Source organism: Tyto alba, unplaced genomic scaffold (genome assembly GCF_018691265.1).
Source record: "Tyto alba isolate M040663 unplaced genomic scaffold, T.alba_DEE_v4.0 Super-Scaffold_14, whole genome shotgun sequence".
Lineage (NCBI taxonomy): Eukaryota > Metazoa > Chordata > Aves > Strigiformes > Tytonidae > Tyto > Tyto alba.
The window spans coordinates 30,299,609-30,311,719 of record NW_024881276.1 but is presented as its reverse complement, the minus strand read 5'-3'; the positions used below and the strand labels follow the sequence as shown (position 1 = coordinate 30,311,719).

At 40.6% G+C, this 12,111-nt stretch overlaps 1 protein-coding gene across 2 annotated transcripts in view; it reads left to right on the top strand.

Moving 5' to 3' along the window:
* Window positions 1-12,111, top strand: part of EVA1C (eva-1 homolog C) — a 39,847-nt gene that overhangs the window by 2,478 nt on the left and 25,258 nt on the right. The window lies entirely within an intron of this gene.

Sequence of the window (12,111 nt, the reverse complement as noted above, 5' to 3'; positions counted from 1 at the left end):
GGCAGGGCCCTGCTGCTGCCAGGGTGCAAGCAGCTCCTGGGGAGTTATCCCGAGGGCTGAGGAGCAGGGAGCTGGCTCCCCCTGCTTTGCCCACCACCTGCACCTTCACTCTTCAGGAACGGGTCGGGGCTGACCCTGTCCTTCTGAGGGGAGAGCTTCCAGACAGCAGGTTACAGGTTTCCATGTGCAGCCCACTCCAGTGCAAAAGGAGCTGAGATCCGCACCTCGAATGTGTTTGTTCCGCATGAGTTAATCTGGTACTGGGAATTCAGGAGCGCACAGAGAACTGGAAGGCCAGTTGCTTAAACTTTTCCTCCTTTTCACAGATTTCAGGCTTTTATACTCAGATTATCAGGTGCATACTTTTTTTGGGTCACTGTCTTTTCTGCTCTGCATGTTTCCAGCATCAGATCTCTACCTTGGGAGCCCAAACTCCGTTCCTCTCATTCTCCCCCCCCTTCCCCATTCTGACAGCTTTCTGTAATCAATTCCCAGGCTGCTGTCAGATGGTAACAACTGCATGTGCAATATTTGGTGTTCTTATTATGTATGTATTAAACTGTCCTAGCAATTCGAACCTGGCCAGGGTCCGTTTGTTAATCACAAGACCTAGCTGCTTGACTGTAACAACACAAAAATGACCCCTCTTGGGGTCTGTTTGATGTTGTGAAAAGAGGAGCAGGGAGCAGTATATGTGGATAGTGAAGGGTATTTTTTTTTTTTTTTGATGTTTGACTTGTATTTATTTCCCCATTTAGAAAACTGTGGTCATTTTTTATGGATCACTTCACAGAACAGCAGCAGTGAAACTAGTACAGTATTTATCCCTCCCTTTTCATAAGAGTTTGGCAGCTCTGGCTGTGAGTACAATCTCTTCACTTGGCTATTGCAGGTCAGTTGCTACTGTGGTTTTGTTACTACTCTTGCCCTTATAAGATATAGAGCTTCAGGTTATTGTTCTCTCAGGTTTCTCAGTCCAGCATTTAACTATGAAAAACAATTTTTTGTTGGTGGTTTGTTTTTTTGGGACACACACACACACATTTCTTCACTGTGCAACATTTTATGAATTGGTATGTGAATTGGTATTTTCTAGCGAGAAAAATGTTCTGAAACAAGACTCCAGCAGCAGTTCTAAATCAAACTCTGTGAGGAGGACTCAGTGTCGATAAGCAAAATGAGTTTCTCCTTTTAATAACAGGAGATATTGGAGGTAAAGTAATGTTGATACATTAAATACTTAAAGATCTGCATAGTCTATTCTTCTCTAGCAGTCTGGTGGCAACAAAGAATGTATTTATTAATTGCATTGGTTATTGGAAGTGCAAGTTTGCTCTGAGGTCTGCAGTCCTTTATATGATTAATTTTTAAAAGTGGGATCCAAGCATTTATGCCCAAATTTGAAACTGAAAGCTTTGGAGGAAGACGGAGAGATTTACTCCACAGTTCTTCCCTCAGATCTTCATGCATATTGGTTTGATCCTACAGCTAGACAATTTTCTTCCCCTCATGCCTACTCTTCAGAACACCTTTTCACCAAAATATTTATTCATGCCCATAGTTTCAATTCCTACTTGACAAAGCTCTCAGAAATTGCTGAAATTTGCTGGCAAACCCAGCAAATGTATGTACTATCCTTACACTTAACTTAGATACTAAACTTATATACCAATACTGGTCATATAGAAAGCCCAACTGTCTGCTACCACTGCTGCTGAGGGAGAGTTGATTTTTCTGGGGAGGGTGGCATTTGCTCAGGAGCATGTACCTTCCCAGCAACAGCAGGAGTCACTGCTCCCTCATCTCATCCCCCGGCCCTCCTTGCTGGCGGTTGGAAAAGTGCTGGGCTCTCCCCTTGGCTCTCTGTCCTAGCCCTGCTCCTTCTCCCACCTTTTTCCCGTCCGCTGCAAAAGTGAACTGACCTCTTATCCGTCTGGGAACAAATTCCTTCTCTCTAGCAACACTGAGGAACACCCACTCACCTTTTTTTTTATACATCTTTCTTCCTATTCTCCTTTTCTCCATGATTCTTTGAGCTTAGGCTTTCTGCTTGAACTGACCTCCTTTGCTCACTTCATCAGTCAATCTCCCTTTCTTTACCTTAGTCCCAGCCAGGTTTTCTGGACAGCTTTCAAGAAATGTGGCTGTAACCAAAGATCAAAAATGAGGTAACTGTGTGATTGCATAACTGGGCTGAAGAATGACTTTCTGGTTATGAACAGAAAAAGCAGCCGCTGCTTAGGTAGAACCTTTTAATCCTTGTCCGCTGATGTCAACTTTTCTTTCTTTTTCCTGAGCAGTTCAGAGCTAGGCATTGCTTTAACTCCATAGACTTGATCTTCTGACCCAACAACAGAAAACAAATGGATCTAATGAAAAAGCAAACCAGTTCACCCAAGAAATATAATCTGATCCTGTGGCCTTTCTGCATTAAAAGTTTCCATTAAGTTCTGTGGCATTCACCCATCCTGGATTCCCCCAGGAAAAAGGAAAGCAAACAAATGCTTTGAGCAAATGCTTTGTTTGTAATAACGTGGCAGGATCAATCATGACCACAATGATGCAGAGGTTTTTTTGTTGGTTTTGTGTTGGTCAAATAATATCCTGTATAAATTTTCTTGAGTTGGTTCTCTTGACTCACGGTGGCAAGTGAAGCTTGTCCTTCAACCAGGGTATTTAAAGAGGTGCTAAAAGGAGTGATGTCAATGATGCATCATGTTGATACTACCTTGTAAAAGTCAAATGAAAATTTTGTTTGCTTTGTTTAAAGGAAAACATTTTATTTTAGAAACATGTTTCTTTTCAATAATATGGGAGTTAAACCTCAAAGTCTGGTTTAAAGTTTCTCAAAGTAGAGCGGGTTTGGATCTGGGATTTTTTCTGTGCAACAGAGAGATGGGTGTCAGAAGTGAGAAGTTTAGATCATGGTGCTAAGATCCAAGGTTTTGTTTCAGGCCTGTCGCTGCAGTTCTCTTTGCTTTCCTGAGGAACTGTAGCTTATGAAATCCCATTTTAGATGTGGATTTTGTCTAATACTTTTTGTTAAATACACCAGTCAGATTTAATCATCCTTGTTTGAGAAGTAAAAGCTTTGGTCCTATTAAGTTCCTACACATCTTGTGCGTATAAGCAGCTAGGCCCTACTAGTATCCCCAAGAAAGGATGCTTCTCCAAAAGCTCTCCCAAAGTGAGTTAAAGCAAAGTGTGATGCTCCTACTACTACAACAGATGCAGGGACATTCAGGCATGGGGCACAAACCTATAGGAAACTTGACTTGCTGAGCTCCACTGCTCAGAAACCAACATGTTTGAGTCTGTCTTGCAAATTCTTACACCTTTGGGGCAGGATCTCTCTTTGTTCTCACTGTTCAGATTGCTGGCAGATGACACATCATATGTTATTTTTATTAAAAATAAATAGCAGGGATTAGCTCCCCTCTGCCTTCCTATTCCATCTGCTGCCAATACCTTTCTTAGTAAGACAGAGCTTCCAGACAGTCTCAGCTTTATTAGAAAAAGGGGTTACAGACTGGTTCCAAATAAATACTCAGACTTTGATGGAAGTGCCCCCAGACAGAGAAATCACTGTCTGACCATTCACCAGTTATCAGAATTCTGTCATCTGCCAACCATAATCTACAATTAAAATTGAAATATTTTGATATATTACCGAACACAGAGAAAATAGTGTCTTAAAGGGAGCTGAAGAGCAGAAGGAGGCGTGGTTGCGCCTTATTTATTCACCATTGGTGAGTCATTTCATCTGAATTTCTATGCATTTTAAGAGTTTTGTTTCAAAGGTCTATTGTGTGGCTTCTGGCAACAAATTAAATACCAGTGATGTTTGACTCTTAATTTAGAATTAATTTTAAAACATCACTCATAATATAAGACCTGATTGAAAGCCTGTGGTCACTGGAAGGATTCCCAAGGATTTCGCTGGGCTTTGGATGAGGGTCTCAACCTGCAGATATCTGTTTGGTTTTTTTCCTTGCATTTTTTTCCTGGATAGGAAAACAAGAATTATTTTTTCAGAATCATTTTGCAATTTTGGATTTTTAATTTCTTCAGGCTAAAACTGAGTTGGGGACAATGAAATGTTGTTGTAAAGAAAATTATCAGGCTGTGAGGGTAAGGTGTGGGTTTTTTTGCTTTTCCTGCTTGGACTCGCTGTTCTATAAGCCATCATAACATTGCAGATCTGTGAGCTGCCAGAGGATGGACTTAGTGATTCAATAGGCAAATTCTCTGATCTCTAATTTATCTGATTTTTTGAGTGTCAAATATAAATGGGAATACAAAAAATGCAGAGTTTGAGTCAGAGTTCTGTTTGCAAAACCAAACCTGCAATTTGTTTTCTGAGGAGTTGGCAATGAACAGCACACATACACACACACACACACAGTTTGCATGGTGGTTCAAGTTCATAAATCCAAGTTTTCAAATAAATCTTTTCCTCTAGTTCCCGAGGTTCTCCTACTTGCAATTTTTGGGAAGATTATAACTTTGCTGTCTCTTGAGCATAATGATTCACTCATTCTGTTCCCAGAAGCAGTTGCTGCCTGCTGAGCCTTTCTCTTCTTACTTCTTGTTAATGGCACTAGAAGAGGCTATTCTGACTCCAATCAAAAGAAAGATTTTTTGGCAAGGGCAGAAAGGAGTCTCACAGTCTCCCTCAACGGTGTTGTACCTCTTGTCCGTGTCTTGGGACAGGAAGGAGAAAATCTTCCTTTTGTACTAAGAGTTTTATATTAAGTCCCAGGACAAGTGTTTGCCCCTGTGGCTTCATGAAATAGCTGAGAGAAGTATCACTGACCATAGCATGGAGTTTACTACAGACCAAAATCTTTGGGGAATCTGTAATAGATTGCCTTTCCCTAGCACAAAAAGGGAAGAAGGAAATAAAAAGAGAGAGTGAGTGAAAATAAAAGGAAGTTCATAGGGATCTCTCAGATTTCCTCTGAAAGCTGTTGGGATACAACAAAAATAAGCATCACTTTTAGGAGACAACACAAGGGAATACGAAACTGCAGATCTGAAGGAAACAGAGAACAGCTGTGGGAGGATATGAGAGAGAATAAGCATCTGGTTTGTGAGTGCAGGATTCATGGATTTTCCCACTCTGCAAGAATTTAATTCACATCACTGCAAGTCTGAGCTGAGTGGCTCGGATATGAAGAGGTTATGTGGTTCCTGGAGAAACAGTGCCCGTTTGGCATAAGCAAAAAGTTACAGGAGCTCTATACTTTCTTCATGAAGTCTGGGAGCTCATGGCTTGGCTTCTTGCGTGTGCTGCTACTCGCTGGATAAACCATGTTCACATACCAGAGTTTGAATATGTTTTTATGTGGTATTATCTGCTGGCTACCTGGGTCCCTTCTCTGGCTTAAGTGGAACCAAACTCTTGCTTTATTTGACCCTCAGATTTAGCAGACAGTGAGAATTAAGTTCAATAAGATGGTTATGATCCATGAGGTATGACTATGAGGGAAAAAATTAAACAAGACAATTTCCTTAGGAAAGTGCGCATATTGATAAAGCAGTTAATGGAAAACCTGACTGATGCCTGCTTTGATGGCCATGCTATCCTGAAATAATTTTCACTTTTAACTTAAGCATTTTCTTATGGAAGTCTTAATCCTTCACCTCTTAGGAAGGCCAGTGAAAACAAATTGCTCCATTAGCAGCAGGCTGATTAGCTCTCCGGAGTCAGTATGCTGTGTCTTCATCAGCCTGTTGACTTTTAGCATTAGTCAATTAGATTGAGTTGGAGGTGACAATTCTTACTTTGACCTGTCAGCTCAGGCTTCAATTTTTATGAAACTTATAGGAACTTTATTTCTTTGAACCCTGTACCCCTCAGGTTTGAAGCTGGCTCTTGAGCTTAAAAGTTGTTGAGTTGAGTAAGGGAATGGCAGATGGACAGAGATCATGATCTCATAAGCTTCATCTCCTTTAGAAATGGTCAACTGAAAACTCAGGGACTGATTCTAAGAAAAGTAACAGCTTTGGCTGCTCTGAAACCAAACTAGCCATCTGGAAATGGAAAGTTTTTTTACAGTCACTAGTGTATCAGTGAAACTATACTACCATTAGTTTTTCCAAGTGAACATCTATCCCCACATCAAAAAGGTTTAGATAAAAAATACAATTATTATACAGAAATTATTTGCCTTGCATGTCAAACCAGCTTTTCATGCTATCTCTCACAGTACAGGTAAAAGGAAGAAGTCAGTAGGATAGCAGTCACTTGTAAAGAGTATGAGTGTTGAGAAGAATAATGGAAAAAAGCACACTGGAAAAAACAAGCAATGGAGGGAAATTAAGGCAAATTAGTGACTATGCAAGGAAGCATATATTAAGCAAGCATGGATTTATATGTGTAGCTGCTGAGAGAAGCTGTTATGCTCATTTCTGAACAGTGAGTAGAATAAGCAATGCTTCTGCCTAAGTGTATTTCTTACTGATCAAAGACTGTAAGACCAAGTCTGGCTAGAATGACTCAAACATTATGCTTACAAAGCACTTGGATGAAAAAGAATAAAATGATGGGGTGAGAAACACAGTGTTGTGAGTTTTAGAAACAGTGTCTTTCCCGGATAACACTTTGCCCTCTGTCACGATTACTTAATTCTAAAAAAGAGCTGCTGCAGAGAGAACTTGCAGGCAACTGAGGTAAGAGACTAAAGAGAATTACGAGAGGCAGATCCCTGCTTCTGTGAGCGGAGCCAAAGAGGCGCTGTCATATCCCCACACGCAGCCAGGCTCCGAGAGCAGTGATTGTGCAGTAACGCTGAACAGCGTGGGCTGTGGCGTAACTGCCTCTGAAGACAGCGGAAGGTGTGGCAGAGGGGATGGGGGAGGAAAATCGGGGGTTGATTTCTCTTCAGTGCTTCCTTCACACACCAATGGAGAAAAAATTGCTGGGGAAGTACTGCAGCTGGATCCCAAACACCAATAAATATCAAATTGATGCTTCTAATGGTGTCTGTAGTAGAGTTTATCAACAATTCTGTTATCACTGCATAAGATCGCTTCCTTCAAACTTGCCAATCTTGCTTGTGTATTTTTAATGACTGCTGGCACAAATCTTCATAAAACCACAGAAGCTGATGTAGATTTACCGAATGGATTAGCCTTCTGGGACTCCCACAACAATATGTGTACCATTTCAATCTGTTTTGATCTAAAATGGATTTCTATGTCTTTAAAACAAGGTAGCAAATTGCTGTGCTAATTAAGCCTAGATTGAGTTATGCACAGGAACTAGTATTACTAAATCTCTATATGAAGGCCTGACTCTGAGAATCCTTGTAGGCCGTGTGCTACTCAGCTTCAGGCTCTAAAAATACTCCATTTCAAAGCTGCTCTCTTGCCAAAAAGACATTACATCAGTCAACGCTGAGATTGCATTTAATACGTGCTAGGCATTAGACTCACAGCTTGAAATGCTGTTCTCCTTGGTGCTTCCATACGGTGAGGTTCATGCTAGTGCAGTGAGGCAGGACAGAATATATACATTTCTTTTTTTATTCTAATGCTGACAACAGAATAAGGGCCTTAAGGCCTTGTGTTAGCATCTTCCACAATAAGGAATGAATCTAACAAATCTGAGTACTGTTTGCTGTCTTGTGCCATACACCGGAGACATAACACATCTCTTGGCTGACCGCTTCCAGGCTTTTTGGTAGTCATATTTTTTTAAACTGAAACTTTCTAAGTTCCCAGTTTTTCAGTGCTTTTAAGAAAAAAAAAAAAAAAAATTCTTTCTAGTTTTTCATACCTTCACGTTCATTACTACTGTTACTGTTTCTATTCATAGCAATAATGCCAGGAGCAAATGTTGAGTATAAAAGCTATAACCTTTTAAGAGCTCTATTTCACACAAAGAGGTATCTATTTACAACCTTTACTCTCTTAGGCAAGTTTTTTTTGTCTGTCATTGTTATTAGAGTTTATTAGTCCTCCTTTGCAGCAATAAGTGATCAGTAAGGCTTAAAGCTTTGTTCAGCTGCTCAGCTTCAGTGTTTTGTGTGTGTTTCTGGTGCTGTGTTTTTTCAGTTGAAGATCTTTGTCAACAGAGTGGATGCTGTGACTAATTTGGCTAATTCTGGAAGAAAGGATTACACTTGGATTCTGCATTGGTGTTTTGAGTCTCAGTAAAAAGTAACAATGAGTGAACAGTCTGGGTTATGCAGACAGTTGAGTGGGATGATACCTTCAGGCCTTCAAATCAATAGGATCTGTTTTTTGCCATATGATTCAGGCTTAACTCCCCAGCCAGCCTGTAACATCTTGTACATGATTTTGTATGCAGAGCAGACCATACATTGCTTATGAATGTGTGTCTTGGATAAATGGGAAAGCTCCTAGTGGGGCTTTCACACAGAGGCGTAGAGATGTCGGGACACTGCAGTATTGCCAAGTTTTTCTAATTTAGACAATTGTCATAGTAGTTGACTTTTTTTATAAAGTTTCATATTGTTTTAAAGAGGAGTGACATTCATTATTTTGGAAAAAAAAGGAAGATGAAATCTACAGTCGTTGCCATTGCAGAATAGTGCTTGAAAAAGTGACAGCCATAGCTAAACATTACCTCCCCCTCCATCACCCAACAACCCAGAAAACAAAGAGAAAAAACTCAACATTAGGTTTAAAACATTAAGCCATCTAAGGATTTTTTTGGGTCTGCTTAAGATTCTCTTTGCTCAGGGTAAGAAACCCCCTAACTCACTAGTCTTCTAGTTCCCCAGTCCAGGCGTACGCACAGCCATGACCTCTCTCCATCCGCGCTGGGGCGAGCCGTGGTGCTGCTCCAGCCCTCCCCGGGCCCCGCTTTCCAGGGGAAGGGAATCTCCTGGTGTGCTGGCCGGAGAGGAGCTAGCGAGTACTTCCCTAGCATGCAGGGAACCAGGACTAAAAAAATACACAATGAGAGATTCCGAACAAGTAGTGCCCTGAAGTGCCTGTAGCCCAGGCACTGTGCTGGGCTGGTGCCTGAAAGTCACACAGTCCCACTGCCCGATTTGGACGGTGGCACAGCTCGGTTGTCTGTTTTGGATGACCTGATTTAATTGTGCCAGTCGAGAGAAATGCAGAAAAGGCAGCACGCCTCAGAAAGAGTGACAGATCCATTCAACTGTTGCAACGCCCTCTCCCCTGATAATCATGGCAGTTATTAATTTTAGAGATAAGGACATATTTTTTCCCTAACTTTACGTTGTTGTTTGGCTAAATTTGCTGCCTCGAGGGAAGTCTGTACAGAATTTGGTAAACACTATAGGGACATTCGTGGTCTCAGGAAGATGAAGCTTTCTACCATGGTGACTACAAGGCCACACTGTCCAGGAAAAGAGGGAAAGCAACTGGAAACTGCTCCCTCCTGCACAAGCACCGCTCCGGGACCGAGGTGAGAGGCAGCAGCTGCTGAGAAAACTTTATTCCCTTGCTGAGCGCAGGGCAGGCAGTGCCCCAGTACATGAAGGGGACCAGCATGAAGAGAGGAAAGAAGCTGGAGTTTTTCAGGGAAGAGCAAGAGGAAATAGTGACTTTTCGAGTGGGAATTGACTTTTCGAGTGGAAACTCTTTCTCAGCGTGGGCTGTAAGCTGCCCAGCTGGCACCGCTCTTTACAAAGGGCTGACTGCTCCACCTGTGTCTATGTAGTCTGTGTGTATAGTAATAAAAAATGCAGATTTACATGGTCTGCCATGTGAGATGAGTAATTTAGATGCTAGTACGTCACCACTTCTCTTATCAGAGAACATTAGGTTTCAGCCAATTTCCATTACTATTTTTATCCTTTATTGTGTGCAAATACACAAGGATTTTAGTAACAGCAGAGTCACTTTAAATGGCATTTGGAAGGCCAGGGAGCATGATGTCTTACTTTCAGCAGTCCATCTAATGCTATTTTTACAAGTGAACTATATTGCTTATACAGAATCAGAACAAGTTTTTTATAGAGGCATTTTTTTTAAGGATTGAATAGTTGCAATTGTTGGAGAAAGGTGCTTAGATACTGGATTAGGAATTTGCAGGATCAAAGTAGCAGTTAAGATGCCAGGGAACTCATCCAAATCACAACATAGCTGATATTCTTTAGGGAATACTGGGCTGTTTTGTATACAGCACTCTTGGCTCCAAGTAATTTAAAACCTGAAGAATTGAAATGATTACAAATATCGGGCTAAATCTCTCAAGGTGTTGAGTGCCCACAACTCACGTTGGGCCGGATACTCTTTTACACTGTGGCCCCTTATGCTGTGATGGCAATGTCAAAGGCATTCAGCGGCAGTAAATGCTACTGGAGGCCCCTTTACAGTATTGGACCGTAGCAAAGTCACTTGGGTGCAGTTGGGCATTCGGCCCATTTTCTTGGCAATACTCGGTACCTTTCAGGAGTAGACTGACAGAGGAGTGGCTCTGACAGGAAAGCTCAATTATTTGTGAACTCAATTACACAGAAAATGTAGGGGATGGATTTTTGTTTGGTTGGGGTTTTTTTTGTTTGTTTGTTTTGTTTTGTTTTGTTTTTTTAATTTAACCTGTGAGAAGCCATGGGGATTTCTGCTGGACTGGTCTCCCTGAGATCTAGACTGCAAATACAAGGCAAGAAATTCTCTCCACCCTAATTTTAGCACCGGTGCTCAGACTGAGTTCAATAAGGTGAGGTACTCGCCTAGATCTTTGCTGCGCTGGAAGGTGACTCTGGCTGACTCCTGTCCTCTCGGGTGCTAGCTGAGGAACAGCAAAGACAATAGCAGAGCAGGCTTCTCCTTTCTCCAGACTTAGTAACTGATAGGGGAGCTGAATCTTCCTATCCAGTCACACAGATGGAGCTGGAAAAGACGCCAGAGAACCAAAATATTTTATTTTCATATAATTTTCTTGGAATACTTACATTTCTATTTAAAAACCTTTCTATAAATTGCTCGTCTTTGGTGAAAGATTTAAAAGGGACAAAAAGTGTGAAAATTAAATGGCATAAGCAAACTCTTATTCAGTATTTTCCTTGAGAAAACTAATTTTTGTTCTAATGATACAAAAAGCTTGTAACTCTAGTTCTGATTGAGCCACCAAAACAAGAAAATATGGTTTGGTTCTGTTTTTTTTTTTTTCTCCATTAGCCAGTAGTAATGTTGCTGTCACCACAGCAAGGCTTCTGAAGAGAAGTTACTAGCTTTTGTCTTTAATTAGACCAATTATATGTTCGAAAAGAGGCAAAGATAGGAAAAATGCAATTTTTAAAATTAAAAAGATATGTGTATAATCATGGTCTCAGTTTTAAAACTTATACAAATTTTTTCTCAAATTGGTGGAAGCTCTTAATGCTTTCTCATTAATTAATATGTTGGGGTTTGAGAATTTTGTTTGGGTTTTTTGATGTGAACGTGGCTGAACTTGCTGTTCTGGAAGATGGGAACTGATTTTAGAGAGAATTACACAGAATTTAATGCATGTATAAGAATAAGGAAACTATTAAAATATACTTACTGTATGCATATTAATAAAAGTCTGGCTAATAGTGGGAGAATTAGAAAACATTTGCTTTGATTGTAGTATATTAGGTTGTCATAAAACTCATGGAGAAAAAAGTAGGTTTGGGTCTAATTTCCATGTGTTTATGGATGAGGAAGAATAATGCTTCATTTATAGACAAGTATTTTGTATCCTTTATCTCTTCTGTCCCTCACACCTTTTATTCCCGCTCACCCACAAACCTTCTCTGCTTAAAGATGGATTTCAGTCAAGTGTGACAAAGTGGTAGAGGTATCAAAGCTTCATAAATATAGGTGAGGAAACTCTGAATGAAATTACCCCTAACAGTTTCTCATCACAATGGCTAATTTGTAATTATCAAAGGTAGCAGCCTGCATGTTTCCAATAAAGAATTCTGCAGAACAGAGGCAAGGGCAGTAAGAGATTAAATCTATAAATATTTGTGGTGATAACAGAAATCATGTCTGAAGAGACAATACACAATGAAATACAAATCAGAGAAACAGCTATTAGCTCTGCTTCTCATGGACTTACTTATTAAAAGATGCAAATGGATGGTACAGGTGGACAACTGCATACAGGTACTACCTCTCCCTCTGTTGTAATGCTGA